The 14,716-nt window shown below is 42.9% G+C and overlaps 1 pseudogene; it reads right to left on the bottom strand.

Annotated features, from left to right (window-relative positions):
• Positions 1 to 1,078: 1,078 nt before the first annotated feature.
• Positions 1,079 to 14,112, bottom strand: LOC146889944 (GTP-binding nuclear protein Ran-like; annotated as a pseudogene).
• Between the last annotated feature and the right edge of the window lie 604 nt (positions 14,113 to 14,716).

Here is a 14,716-nt window from a genome sequence, read left to right as displayed (position 1 = left end):
CAACCAAAATATCTTTTTCCTTGCTCTCCATCTTTATCCTTCCTCAGTCTCAATTGTCATGTTCCCTCAAGTTCTCTTCCTCCCTCCCCTTTATTCATTAAAATGATTGGAACCTCTTTAGCATTAAAACCTTCAAATTTCAATTCAACAAAGCTCAAACCACTCCTTTATACCAGTTTACCTTTCTCTAATTTATTTAATATTTAGGGACAAGATCTCACCATTTGCTCTGGCTGTCCTGGAACTCACTATGTAGACCATGCTGGCCTCTAACTCACAGAGATCCACCCCTGTAAAAGGAAAGCGGTGGTAGGCTGCGATCCCGCTGCCTGGCTAGCTTTACCCGAAATAATTACACGGAAACTGTATTCTTTTAAACACTGCCTGGCCCATTATTTTCAGCCTCTTATTGCCTAATTCTCACATCTTGCTTTTACCCATATTTAGTAATCTGTGTAGCACCACGAGGTGGTGGATTACCAGGAAAGATCCTAACTTGCATCTGTCTCGGAGAGGAGAGTCATGGAGACGGCCTGCCTCTGCTTTCTTTCTCCCACAATTCTGTTCTGTCTACTTCACCCACCTAAGGGGCTGGCCTATGAAAACGGCCAAGGCAGTCTCTTTATTAACCAATGAAAGTAACATTAGACAGATGACCCTCCTCCATCACACCCCTGTGTGCCTTCCGAGTACTGAGATTAAAGGCATATTCTGCCACAACAGGCCCTATTTGTAATTTTTTGTAATATTTTAAACACAACTTTATTATGTTTCTAAAAAACAGAAATAGGGACGAAAGTAACAAATATAATCTCACCACTGAATATTCCATTGGGACCACATCAGCCTTACTTTGAAATTCAGGAAGTAAACAACTCTGATTCAAAGAATTAAATACAATCTAAATAAAGTTAAAGTATGCTTCAACTTGTACATTCACTTACGTGCCCATTCATCTTCAACATGCAAGAAAAATCACACATTCTGCATAGCTACATGAGGTGGCACACATCGACATCACAGCACAGTTGACTGCAAAGCTGGACCTCTGATGATGCAGGCATCCATCCTCACTTTCTCACAGGTCATCATCCTCATCCTGGAGGGCAGACATTTGAGCAACCTCTAAATCATAGGTGGTCTGTGCTGCCAAAGCTGGGTCCATGACCAGGTTATATGGGGTGGGTCAACAGCAGGCATGGCAACAAACTCCAAGTTAGGATCTCCAGGAGTTTTCTGGCTTGCCAGAAGAAGGGCTTTTCAAAGTTGTCCTTACTTTTGGCAGAAATGTCTCAGGGCTGAAGATTCTCCATTCAGTGGAAGAAAATAGATTTTGCCTTCATTTTCCTCTTTAATAGACATTTTGTTGCCACATAACACAATGGGGATGTTTTCACAAACACACATGCCCAATCTCTAAGCCAATTAGGTTTTTCTCAGAAGTAACTTGTGTTGTTACAGCCAACATTATAATGGAATACTAGGCTTGGAGACAGTAGCCATAATGCAGGTCCCAAATTTCTCCTGACCTTCTGTGTCTCACACATCTAACTTCATAGCTCCTCTGTTGACATGGAACACAAGGGTGCACCTCCACATACACGGTGACTACATACTTCTCAAAGTTGTCCATCAAGCGGCACTTATGAATGTTATCTTTCTAATGCAGCCGTCAACCACCAGGATGAGCTTGAATGGGACCTGCAGTTCTCCCTGTGTCCCAGATTTAGTTTTGACTCATGTGGATTAAAAGGAAGAAGTTATGCCTATAAAGTTTGTAAATTGATTGGTTCCTGAGGGCTCAGCCACTATCTTCAGATCTACCTCACAAGTCTGCTTCTTTATTCTCTTTTTTTTCAATTAGCCACTTCATTAAATAAGATACATAACATTAAACATCATGTTTTCAGGATGTTCCAAGGGATTTCAGAATATTCCTGGCTTTAAACAGCAACCTTATGATTATGAATGTGGTTGAGAACAGAGTCTATACAACACAACAAATATGATATAAAAGGAACTGAAAGTACCACAGACCATAGGAAGCAAGGCTTTGTCTCATGAGAGTAAGTGTGGTCTACCATGTGGAAATCTGGTAATAATTCCACTCTGCTAATAGGTTAAAAGAGGAAAACCATGTGACTGTATCTGTGGATGTTGCATGTACATCTTTAGAGAACTATACATTGTTTCCTAGTTAAAACTGGCATGGAATTCAGAAAGTTGTACAATGCAAAAAAAAACCAACAAGAAATTAAGGGCAGCAATTAATTTAATGGCAGAATTATAGAGGCCTCTCCAGTAACGACAACTCAAGGTGGACTCTGACTCTGAGGTGGGCCATGATGAGACTGGATTCCTAGCCTAAGCAATAAGACAAGACAAAGAAATACAAGATTCAAATATTTGAGGGAGAGAGATGAACTTCATGGTTATTAGAGGACGATAGAATTGTTAAGATGGACTATATAGTAAGATTAACTATAAAGAGGTTTCTGCCTTTTTGGTTTGTTCTTTTTAACTATTTTATTATGAAGGCTCTTGGCACTAGGAAATATCCAGACCCCTCAGGTATGTTAATCACCACTGCTTGAGTAAGGGTGTGTTTTTTTCTCTCACAATTCCAGAGATAGTCAAGGATAAAGAGAAGGGATTTACTTTAGTTTCGACTTTTAAAGGCTTTAGTTCTGATTGGTTGTGTTCACTGTTTTGGGCCTGTGGTGAGGTAGACCCTTGTGGAGGCAGCACATGACAAGCCCTTCACCTCACAGTCTGGATATGAGAGAGAAGAGGATGGATGGGGCTCTCAGTGTCTCATTCCAGAGCGGCACGGCTATGGGAAGTCATCCCTCCAGTGTCCATTTCTTATAGATTACCTTTGTTCCCCAAAGCACCATGGGCTGGAGACCAACCCTTTAACACAAGGAACTTCTGAGGATATTCTAGATGCACATTACCATAGCAGCCAATAGGGGGAATTTGGACTACAACAAGCTCTTTAACACACCTGGAAATAATGACACAGCGGAGATGTCAAGGCCAGTGCTGTGGTTTCTCCCATCCAAAACTCAGCTGTTTGTGTTGTAAGTGGTGCCTCAGGGAAGGATACAGGGACTGAATTGCTCATCTGAAGAGTAGGGTGATATAAAGTTGATCCAGCTCTCTCAACTGACTCTCCTGCTTTCTCATCGCCATGTGATCTTCCTCCCAACAACCCCTGCTGTTGGGGCTGGCTGCTATAAGGGAGCTACAGGGCCATGTGACAGGTGAAGCAGATGGGGGTCACCCAGTCATAGGCTTTTACCTTTCAAAACCTGACTGAGTCAAAACTCTTATAAAGTATTCAGTCTTGGGTATTTTATTCAACAACATGAAGAATGGTGAGAAAGCAAATGAAAAATTATGTCTTTATTATGTAAGTAGAAGAAGAATAAATGAGATAAATATGTTTATCTAACTATGTTTCTCTAAGGTGTCACAGTATTGTAAAGGCATTATTTCTCATATTAGATCATAAGTGTAACTTAGTAAACAAAACACTGAGATATGTTTGGTGAAGACATTTTTTTTTCTAGAATTAATCAGAAACCAAAAAAACAGTCAAAATCTAAAGGATAAAAACCATAATGTAAGAACAGTTATATTATTAGCAGAAACTACAGGACTCCAGAGACACCCCCAAATGTGACCCTGGGGAAGGTAAGACTGTCCCAGAGAATGGAGTAGAGAGTGCATAGTAACACAACAGAAAGAAGTTACCACCAGCAACAATAGACAGCTGGAATATTGTGACAATTAATGGTCCATTTAGAAGCAAAAGGGAAGAATGAGAGAGAAATATTAGAGCATGTTGTTTGGTAATCTTGGGATGGAGAATTTCTTTCTTAGTGCATAGCAAAGTCTCAGACTAACATATTGGACTAGGTACAAATTCTGAAAGTCTGTGGACCAGAAGACAGCTAAGGAGAGTTAAAAGATAGGTGACAGACCCAGAGGAAGTATCACTGATGCCTGTAGAAGACAGCGATTCATATCTAGATTGTAAGGGCTTGGTAGAAACTGAAAGATATTGGGTTTGTTAAGGAGATACTTGCTGACATCATAGGCAGACCTCCAACCTCACTGGGAATCTCGGCTAGATGATCACAGAGCAGCTCTTCTCCAGCGATACAGGAACCTGGATGGATTTTGTGTCATCTTATGTGGTTCCCCAGACTGAAGTAAGATATACAGCACCACCATATTGCCATGAAAACTGTCTTCATCTTTGACCCAGCTGAAGGGGCTTTCATTTCCAAATAAATGTCAAGCTATGGGCCCCACAATGATGAACAGTCAGTTTGTGTAAAATGTGGTTAAAATAGAGAAACTCTCACCCTTTGGTCCTTCAGGTATTGCAAGATACTGACTGAGTGGGTGTTTAGGGTATCAGATACAGGGTGTTCTCCCTCATGGAGTGTGTCCAGAGTATGCTGGTAACAAACCCTAGATAACCCATACCTGTATCATTCAGTCTGCTCTATGATGAACTGTAAACTGGGGCTGGGGATGATATAAGAATCTGTGCTAGGTAAAGCATATGGAAGTTGTTTTTTTTTGCATTTTGATCATATTTTACACCTTCTGTGGCTCTTTTTATTTTACATTAGTTATAAACTGATTGGAACATTAACTCAGGCCTCTTATTAACTCTGATAATTTTATTAGCCCATTATTCTTGTCTATGTTAGCCACATGGTTTGGTATCTTATTTGGCAAGGTGGTCACAAATTGCTTCTTCTGTGGAGGGGTCACAACTACAGAAAGAGCTTTCCTCCTCCCAGAATTCTCCTATTGTCATTGACCCACCTCTACTTTCTGTCTGGTTGACGCATCTATACTTCCTGCCTGGCTAGTGGACAATCAGTGTTTATTTACAATATAATTGACAGAATACAGATTATTGTCCCACACCACTTTCCCCTCTTTTTTTTTTTTTTAAAAAAAACAAGAACTCTAAATCTAATATCCTTTGTTTAGCTTTTCTCCTGAGCATTAGCCATAACAACTTGTAACCAACATTCAAAACAAAGTAAAACATCCATAGTTCACTTTCAGGGAATGTGGGTGTAGTTTTCTAGGCTACTTCCTCCTGATAGGGGGCACTGATAATCTTATGGGAACCTAACGAAAATTTAGAATTATGATCAAGTCCTGACTGGAGTATCGTGTGAGGTTTCATCATCTCAGGTATCATCTTCAATCTGTTTTGGATGTAGAACTCAGACATGGGGCCATCTGTTCCTATCAGAGATTTCTCAGGCTGTCTTCCTTGATCAAACCTAATTTTTCTTAACACAGAATAAATTTATAGCCTCTCATTTTCTGTGGGAACAAAAGCAAAACCTCTTCTCTAAAGCAACATATCTTTTGACTTCAATTTTAAAGTCCAGGAATTTTCAAAATACCTATCTTGGATTAATTCAGCAGCATTTATGAGCAATTATCCTTTAAGCAGCTGTTGCTCCTTCTTCATCATTCAAACAATTCAAAGAGAGCATAATAACATACAATATCCATATTCTCTGTGTATTTTTCATCTTTACATGACTTTATTTTAACCTCTATTTCTTTTATTTTTACTTTTAATCTTTTACTTTTTGAGACAGGTTCTCTATGTATCTTTGGCTGTCCTGGAACTCCCTCTGTAGACCAGGTTGTCCTTGAACTCACAGAGATCTGTCTGTCTTTGCCTCCAACATGCATGCTGGGAATAAAAGTGTGTACCACCACACCTTGAATTCATAGAGATCTGTCTGTCTCTGCCTCCCAAGCATTGGGATTAAAACATTTGCCACCATGCCTTGAACCCATAGAGGTCTGCCTACCTCTGTCTTCCAAATGTTGGGATTAAAGGTGTGTAACATGTTGGGCCTGCTTGTTTGTATTTTCTGTCCCCGCTGTGCCAGCAGGCCCCAGAGAAAATCAACCACACAAGAGATCTCTATAAGTTATAATGCTGATTGGCCCATTAGGTCAGGTTTCTTGCTGCCTAACTCTCACATCTTGATTAATCCATTTTTCTGATCTATTTTAGCCATGTGGCTCACTACCTTTTTCAGTGGGGCAACTCACATCCTGCGGCTTCAGTGATCTGGGCAGGAGTGGGAGGAATCAACTTCCTCCTCCCCAGAATTCTGCTGCTCTCCTTGCATCATTTCCACTTCCTGTCTGTTTTTCTCGCCTATACCTCCTGCCTGGCCAATCAACATTCATTTAAAACATGATTGACAGAATACAGACAATTCTCCCACACCACTTCCCCCTCTTTAAAAAAAAAAAAAGGAAAATATCCATAGTTCATTTTTTGGGAATGTGGGCGTAGTATTTCAGGCTACTTCCAGCTGGTTGGAGGCACTGATAATCTTATGGGAACCTAAAGAAAATTTAGAGTTATGATCGAGTCCTGACTGAAGTATCCTGTGAGTCTTGATCATCTCAGGCAGCAGTCTTCAACCTGTTCTGGATGAAGAACTCAGACATCTGGGCCATCTGTTCCTACCAGAGATTGCTCAGGTGGTCTCCCTTGGTCAAAGATGATTTTTCTTAACTCTGAATAAATCCAGAGCCTCTCTTTTTCTGTGGGAACAAAAGCAAAATCTCTTCTCCAAAGTATCATACCTTTTGACTTCAATTTTGAAGCCAAGGCATTTTCAAAATACCCATCTTGGATTAATTCTGCAGCATTTATAAGCAAATATTTTTTTGCAGCTGTTGCTCCTTCCTCAGCATTTAAATAATTCAAAGAGAGCATAATAACATACAGTATCAAGATTCTCTGTGTATTTTCCATCTTTACGTGGCTTTATTTTAACCTCTATTTCTTTTATTTTTACTTTTAACTTTTGGCTTTTTGAGACAGGTTCTCTGCATACCTTTGTCCTGGAATTCCCTCTGTAGACCAGGCTATCTTTGAACTCCCAGAGATCCGTCTGTCTCTGCCTCCCAGGCTACTCGTTCTTTCTTTTCTTTTCTTTTTTTAATCTGAGAACTTTAACCTTTAGCCTGTATATATTTTTAACAGAATGTAAACCATTTAGAAGTTTTCTTGGTCTTTGAATCTCTCTTTACTGTATATCTCTCTTTTTCTGACCACATGGGTCTTTAATTTGCTAAGGAATATGGAGAAGACAACAGTCAAAAGCTCTTATGGCGTTTCAAGGTCCTTGTCAGAAAGAAAGCTGCAACATTCTGTCCACAGCTGGGACTGCCTGCTTGAAAGAGTCAGAGTTTTCCCTGGAAGGACGGCCCAGAAAGTCAGAGTTTTAAAACAGCACAGCTTTTTTCCTGCTATGGCTGAAAACAGAAATGCTTCACTCTAGTCTTTCCCAAGCTTTCTCAGGCTTTCTGTGGATTCAGTTATCCACATGGGCGCCATTCTGTAACATGTCGGTAGAGCATGGGACTCTTAATCTCAAGGTCGTGAGTTCGGGCCCCACGTTGGGCGCCATTCTGTAACATGCTGGGCCTGCTTGTTTTGATTTCTGTCCTGGCCACCCCCCCCCAGCTGTTTAGTCCCAGAGAAAAATCACACAAGAGATCTGTATAAGTTATAAAGCTGATTGTCCATTAGATCAGGCTTCTTACTGACTAATTCTCACATCTTGATTAACCCATTTTTCTTATCTATGTAAGCCATGTGGCTCAGTACCTTTTTCAGTGGGGCAACTCACATCCTGCTGCTTCTGTGGTCTGGGCAGGAGTGGAAGGAATCAACTTCCTCCTCCCCAGAATTCTCCTGCTCTCCTTGCATCATTTCCACTTCCTGTCTGGTTTTTCTGCCTACACCTCCTGCCTGGCCAATCAGCGTTTATTTAAAACATGATAGACAGAATACAGACAATTCTCCCGCACCAAAGGTGTATGCCACCACATCTAACTCTTCTCTCTATCTCTCTTTTAAGGACTTTAACGTTTTTCTTTTCTCTCAGAAGACTGCATATATTTTTTAACACATTGTAAAATATTTAGAGGTTTTCTTTGTCTTTGGATCTCTCTTTACTGTATATCTTTCTTTTTCTGACCATATGAATCTTTAATTTGCTAAACAATATGGAGAGGATTAAAGCTGTGGCTTTGACAGCTGGATCCAGCCCATTCCTTAGCTTTCTGAGATTCCAGACTCATGGCAGAGAAACTGGCTTCAAAGCTGCAGAGAAACCCTGCCTCAAAAAACAAAACAAAAAAAGAAAGAAAAAGAAAGAAAGAAAGAAAGAGTGAGCAGGGGGTGGTACTAGTACTTGCTAAAAGCAGAGTTGTGAAAATTAAGAGAATCAATGCTAAGACTTAGCATCAAGTCATTTTATCTGTTGAGCCTGTTTCCTCCATCACATGGTTCTCCTTGAGACTCTTCCTTTCAGCATTCTTAAATGCTGGTTCCTGTTCTCTGGCAGATTCTTAGTGTGTGTTTGTGTGTGTGTCTGTGTGTGTGTATAGAGGCCAAAGATTCACACTTTGCATTTCTCTCAGTGACTCAGGATGTTTCACTGAATCTAGACCACAAAAGTTTCGCTAGATTGCCTGCCTATAACCCTAGAGATTCTCCTGTCTCTACTAACAGGTGTAGAGATTATAGGCATGCACCACTGGGCCTGAATTTAAAATATTTATTTGTTGTTGTTATTTTTAACACTCTCTCTGTCTGTCTCTCTGTCTATCTCTCTCTGTGTCTCTCTGTCTCTCTCTCTGTCTCTCTCTCTGTCTCTCTCTGTCTCTCTGTCTCTCTCTCTCTCTCTCTCTCTCTCTCTCTCTCTCTGTGTGTGTGTGTGTGTATACACATAAGTCCTGGAAACAGAACACTGTGTGGTTGTGGTAGACTTACAGGTGGTTCAAAGTCACCAAACCTGGGTTCTGGGAGCTGAACTTAGGTCTTCTGCAAATGAAGTACATGGTCTTAATTGCTAAGCCAGTCCTGGCCCTGGCCTTCCATTTCATGGGTGGAACAGATCAAACTCAGGTCTTCATGCTTGCACAACAAAGACACTGCAGACTGAGCCGTCTCTCTCAGCCCTTATACCCCCTTCTTATTCTGCTATTGGATCAGATTCAGAGGGAATGTTGTTGGAATTTTCTTTGGGCTGACAACACTCCCAAATAAAAACATAGAGATTTATTATTAATTATGGATGTTCACCCTCCAGTGCTCTCTCATCAGCCCATTGTTGCCCCCAGTGCTCTCCCATCAGCCCCCTCTTCCCCCAGTGTTCTCCCATCATGCCCATTCCTTTTATTCTTCTTACCACCTGATCCACCATCAACTCCTCTTCCTCAGACTTGGACTCATGCTTGCTGCTACCAGCTCTGACCTTGAGTGACTCTTAACTCCATTCATCTCAAAACTTTAATTCCTAGATGGCTAAGGCAGCTCCAGATTAAGCTATGGAACTTCTTATACGACTGACTCAGGAGTCATAGCTGAAGGACTAGAGAGATAGCTCAGTCAGGAAAGTGTGAGGTTGATCATCCAAACCCATGATAAAAAAGTCATGTGTGGTGGTACACATGTTAAAGAGAAAGGCAGACCTGTGGGACCTGATGGCTACCAAGCCTAATCTATTTGGTGAGATTCAAACCAGTAACCAATGGTATGGGGTGTGTGTGTGTGTGTGTGTGTATTTGTGTGGTGTTAGACCCCCAACATCCATGTGTATGTGAAAATGTACATAGCTACACTGAACTAGAAAAAAAACCAGAAAGTCTGCAAGAAGCATGGCAGTGGAAACTAGGCTGCTTGGGCTAGAGTTTCAGTTTTCCCTACACCACCTCTGAGCTTTTCTGCCTCTCTTATACTCCCATGGGCTGACCTCCTGTAGGCTGTGCAATAGGTTCTCTTATGCACAGATTCCTAGTTGGTTTAGGTCAATGGAAATGGTGGTGAGTTTGAGGTAGGACACAGCTCAAGTAACTTAACCTCTTCAACTCCCTCCTATGTGCCTCCAGGTGGGTAGTGGCTCCCAAAAGACTGCAGATTCTTTCTGGAAGTTTCTTCTACAGCCATAACTACAGCTCCAGCTCTACTCTTGAAATTTCCACCAACCACAAGGTGCTTTCTCAGCATCCAGAACAGTCTTGGTAGTGCCTGAGTGCTGCAGTGTTTCTGTTGTTTTCATTAGCTGTGAAAGTCTGGGGGGGCAGATGTTAAAGGGGTGCCTCCTAGACTATCCCCCTGCCTGAAGACACTGGCCTACCTCCAGAAATGGCTGTGAAGTGGTGAGGATCATTGTTCAGGTGTTAGGGCACTTTTCTATGATACACAAAATGCTGGGTTAGATCCCCCACACTGCACATACCAGGTAAAGTCCCAGCACTCAGGAGGTAGAGGCGGGAGCCTCCACTACACAGTTCAGTGGTTTTCAGCCTTCTCAGTGATGTGACACTTTGATATACTTCCTCCAGCTGTGCTGCCCCCGGCCCTGGGATTATTTCTTTGGTATTTTATAACTGAAATTTTACTATTGTAAATAATTATAAGGTAAATAGCTGTGTTTTTAATCTGCTTAGGTATAAACCCAGGTAGAGTACCCCAAAAATAGTAAATTCAGGACCAGTATGGAATACTATGAGAACCTGTCTGAAAAACAAAATCCAACCAAAGATGTTCCCTCTGCTACCCAAAGACAGAGACCTCCCCTTCAGATAACTTCAGGCCCTCTGACCCAAGACCATGGGGTTATTTTCCCTAGGGACCTCAGGCTTCACTGCTCTGAGACTCAACACCTCCTGCACCAGTGGGTGTGTCCAAGACACAGATGCTTCTGTTCCTCAGTGACCACAGAATAGCAGGACAGGTGTTCTCTGCAGGGTTGGCTTAAGAACATGAAGTTGGGGGCCAAATGGTCAAGGCTTTCCATAGGGCCTCAGTGTTGTTTCTGTCGCTGATTCCCTGAGGTGAACTCGGAGGTTGCATCATCCTGACCTGTGCTTGGTGTCCCCAGGTAGTATCTGTGTCTTTCCTCACCATGGTGGGTCTGTGTGTGAACATGTGAGTCTGTGTGACACTGTGAGGCCAAGTGTAAGCCTGTAGGTCTGTGTGTGACCCCGTGAGTCTGTCTGCTAGCTTGTTCATCTGTGTGTGAGTCTCTGAGGCATGAAAACCTCATGTATTCATCTAAACCCCAATGTCCCCCTGTTATATTCTATTGGAAGTTTGCTGTTGGGAAGAGCTGAGACTTTTATCCTGGCAAGCAGGTATTCATTACCTGAGGAGGGACATATCACATGAAGGGCAAGGATGGGAAATTCTTCAGTGGTTTTAAAGCTTAGGAATTGTTGGAAGGGGGTTTAAACACAGGGTGAACACTAGATGCCAGGAGACCCAGTAGGAGTCACAGCCTCTGCCTTGGCCTCTTTACTAATCTACCCAGGCACCAAATCTGGGTTTGTTTGGCCATTAGGAAATCAGAGTGGCCTTATCAGGAAGAACCTCATGATTTCTCTGGGGTTCAGACCACAGGGTTTCTTGGAGATATGGAGGTCAGAGAGGAAGCCTAGGCCATGGACTTCAGCCCCATGGAGATGGAGGACATATTCCCTTAGTCCACAGACATAGAGGAGCCCCAAAGCCAGGCCAGAGAAGGTCAGTGTACAGTTCAGCATCCTGCCTAGAGCTCATGGTAGGACAGAGGGGCTCAGAGATCACTGATGATGAGTGTCCTTTGTCTTCTGTCCCCAGAACCTACAGAGAACCAGTGCAGGGGATCTGCTGTGTGTGAGTGGGGGCTCAGCAGCATACTAAGGTACCTGAGGTCTGGTTAGAGAAAATCCAGTCCAAAGCTATAATGGAGGAAAGATACAGAAACTCCCAGCCTAGTAACCACTGTGAAATGGGGTCCACAGGATCTGTATGGCTGTGGCTTGGGCTCCATACATATCATCCAGCTGCATCCAGGAAGAGCTGTGATGTTCTTTAGAGGTGAAGAACAGTGTTTATACTGTACTGAAGTATTGAGACCCAGAGAGATTAAGAGCTTGCCTGTGGTCACAGTCCACACTCCAGCAAGGATCTGACCAAGGTCTGGATTTAGACTCATCCCACTGACAAATTGCCCCCTTTTCCTTCCTGCCATGACCTCTTCAGTCTCTAAAGGATCTCCTGGTTGAAGTTTCCCAGGTCAGCGCATTTCTGAAGGTGAAGCCAGGCCATGGAAGGAAACCTCCCAAGCCCCCACACCCAGGTGGCAAGTTTTAGGAGGTCAGTCCAGGTCATGTGCTAGATGTAGGACAGTGATAGTTCAGAAGCCCCTGCAGTCCTGGGAAGAGGGAACTTGCAGAGGCAGAACACTTAAGAGATCAGCTCTTTGCTTGTATTTTGGAATACAAAGAGTTTTGGAAAGATGGTAGGGAGTTACTTAAGGGATGCTGCTGTGTCTCAGTATCCAGGGCTCTACCTGGCTGTAAATCTAAAGCTTTGCCTTGTCTGTGTGCAGTTCAGAGCTCTGGAGCTCTTCACTCCAACCCAAGACTTTGTCCCACCTGCATCCCCAAGCTTCACAGTCACACCATTCCATATCTGCTATCCTTTGCAGAGTCTAAATTAGCCCTAATAGCCCTTCTTCGCCCTGACCAGGAAAAGAGATTAAACCCAGGGCTTGAAACTTGGCAGGCAAGCATTGGACCATTGGGCTACACTACGTCTAACCCATCAGCCCCAGACTAGACAATAAAGATACTGGGCCACTTGAGAGGAGTGTCAGTTCATGACATGATCATCAGTGAAGGAGAAAAGGATGGTGACCCTAAGCAAAGACCCCCAAGGAATCACCTGCACTATACACAAAGAGGGCTGGTTCTCTGGCAGTGGAGCCAGAGCAGATGGAAGAGGATGTGCAACAGAGAGGGTGGGGGAGCAACAAAGAGCAGGAAAGACCTGGGGAAATGACTAGGTCAATAAAGTGTCTGACCACAGCTTGAGGACTGATTTAGAACCTCAGCATCTCTACTTTATAGGTGTGGTGATGCATGCTTCTCATCTCAACAGTGGGCAGGTAAATGCAGTTGAGACTCTGGAGTTCACACGCCAGCAGCCTAGCCAGACCAGTTGAGTCCTAGACAAATGACAGCAATGTCTCATACACAAGGGAGAGAAAAACAAAGGAAGAACCTCCAGGGCTGTTCTTTGGTCACCACAGGGGCACACTTACACACAAGGTGATGACTTGTGGATGGTGGAACAGAACAAGGAAGAGGATGAAGAGGAAGGAGGTGAACTGGTGTAGGAGCTGCTACTGTTTGTGTGTTGCTTTCATTGAGTAATGAATAAAGAAACTACCTTGGCCGAGTTGATAGAACAGAACTTAGGTAGGTGTAGTAGACAGAACTGAATGCTGGGAAGAAGGGCAGAGTGGCAGACGCCATGGATCTCCCGCCTAAGACAGACGCTGGTTAGAATCTTGCTGGTAAGCCACAGGCATGTGGCAATACACAGATTAATAGAAAAGGGTGAAATTAAGATGTAAGAATTAGCTAATAAAAAGTTAGAGCTAATGGGCCAGACAGTTTTTAAATTAATACAGTTTCTGTGTGATTATTTCGGGTGTAAACTAGCCAGACGGCCAGAACAACAAGCAGCTCTCTCGTCCTGTACAGAGAGCTAAGATGTTAGGAACACAGGGAGGCCAGGAAGGAAATGATGAAGAAATAAGGGATATCACAGATATATTCAAGGGTCTGAATGGGGAACAGAAATTCCAGAGAGACCTTCATTCCAGGGGGGGTTCTGTGCTGTGTGTCTCCCCAGTGTATCAGAGTCCCTGACTGAATGTCTGGAGCCCAGGAGTCCTACCACATCCCTTCTTTTTCCAAGCCCATCATCCAACCTGAGGCTCTGACCCTTCCTTGACAGCAGACCTGGGGTTCAAGCTCTGACTCCGTCACCCTCAGCTCTCCAGGGACATCTGCCCCAGGACTTGGGGGACAGATGCCAGACAAGTCTCCATTCAGGATTTTACCTGTTACTATTTCCGTTGTTTTTCCTGGCATACAGTACTGAAGGGCGAAGCTACTGGGGGTCTCCAGGAGGACAGCCACCATGCCCACAGGATGCCACCTGATCTCCGTCAACATCAGTGCTGCCATCAGGAGCTGCACTAAGACAGCTGTGGCTCAACTGCCAACGGGCAAGGGGTTGACATCCACTGGACATTGACCCATGGCTTCCACCTGTACCTGGAAATTTTGGGCTTGTATCAGTGTGACACCACACTTGATTAAAGAAGCTGGGATTAAATGTGAAAAGTTGGAAATTGCTTTTTTATTACAAAAGAATACATTCTTTTCTCAAAACGGGGTTTTAAAGGATAGTGAACATAAACACTGAATAAACTTTGAAAATTATGGTACTAATAACAGAACAAATAACATCAAAATAGCAAAACCAAAACCAAACGAACCACAAACAATATCTAAACAAAAACAAAACAAAAAATTATGCTAAATAACACTTTCTCACTACATATTGAATAGCACCTCTTACAACTATGACAGGCAGTGGCTTGCGTTGGAGACATGCTAGTGAGGTAATCACAAATTGGAGTAACTTTTTCAATACACCTGGGTCCATTCCAACTTGGGATTTATATGTCATGTTCTCACCAAGCCTGCGTCCACTTGCTGGTTAACATAGGGTTCTGAGTAATTTTTGTCTCAGGATTTCAGCATCTCAAAAACATTTTTGATGCAT

This window comes from Myodes glareolus, chromosome 24 (genome assembly GCF_982192425.1).
Source record: "Myodes glareolus chromosome 24, mMyoGla1.1, whole genome shotgun sequence".
Taxonomy (NCBI): Eukaryota; Metazoa; Chordata; class Mammalia; order Rodentia; family Cricetidae; genus Myodes; species Myodes glareolus.
This window is presented reverse-complemented; position numbering and strand designations above follow the sequence as displayed.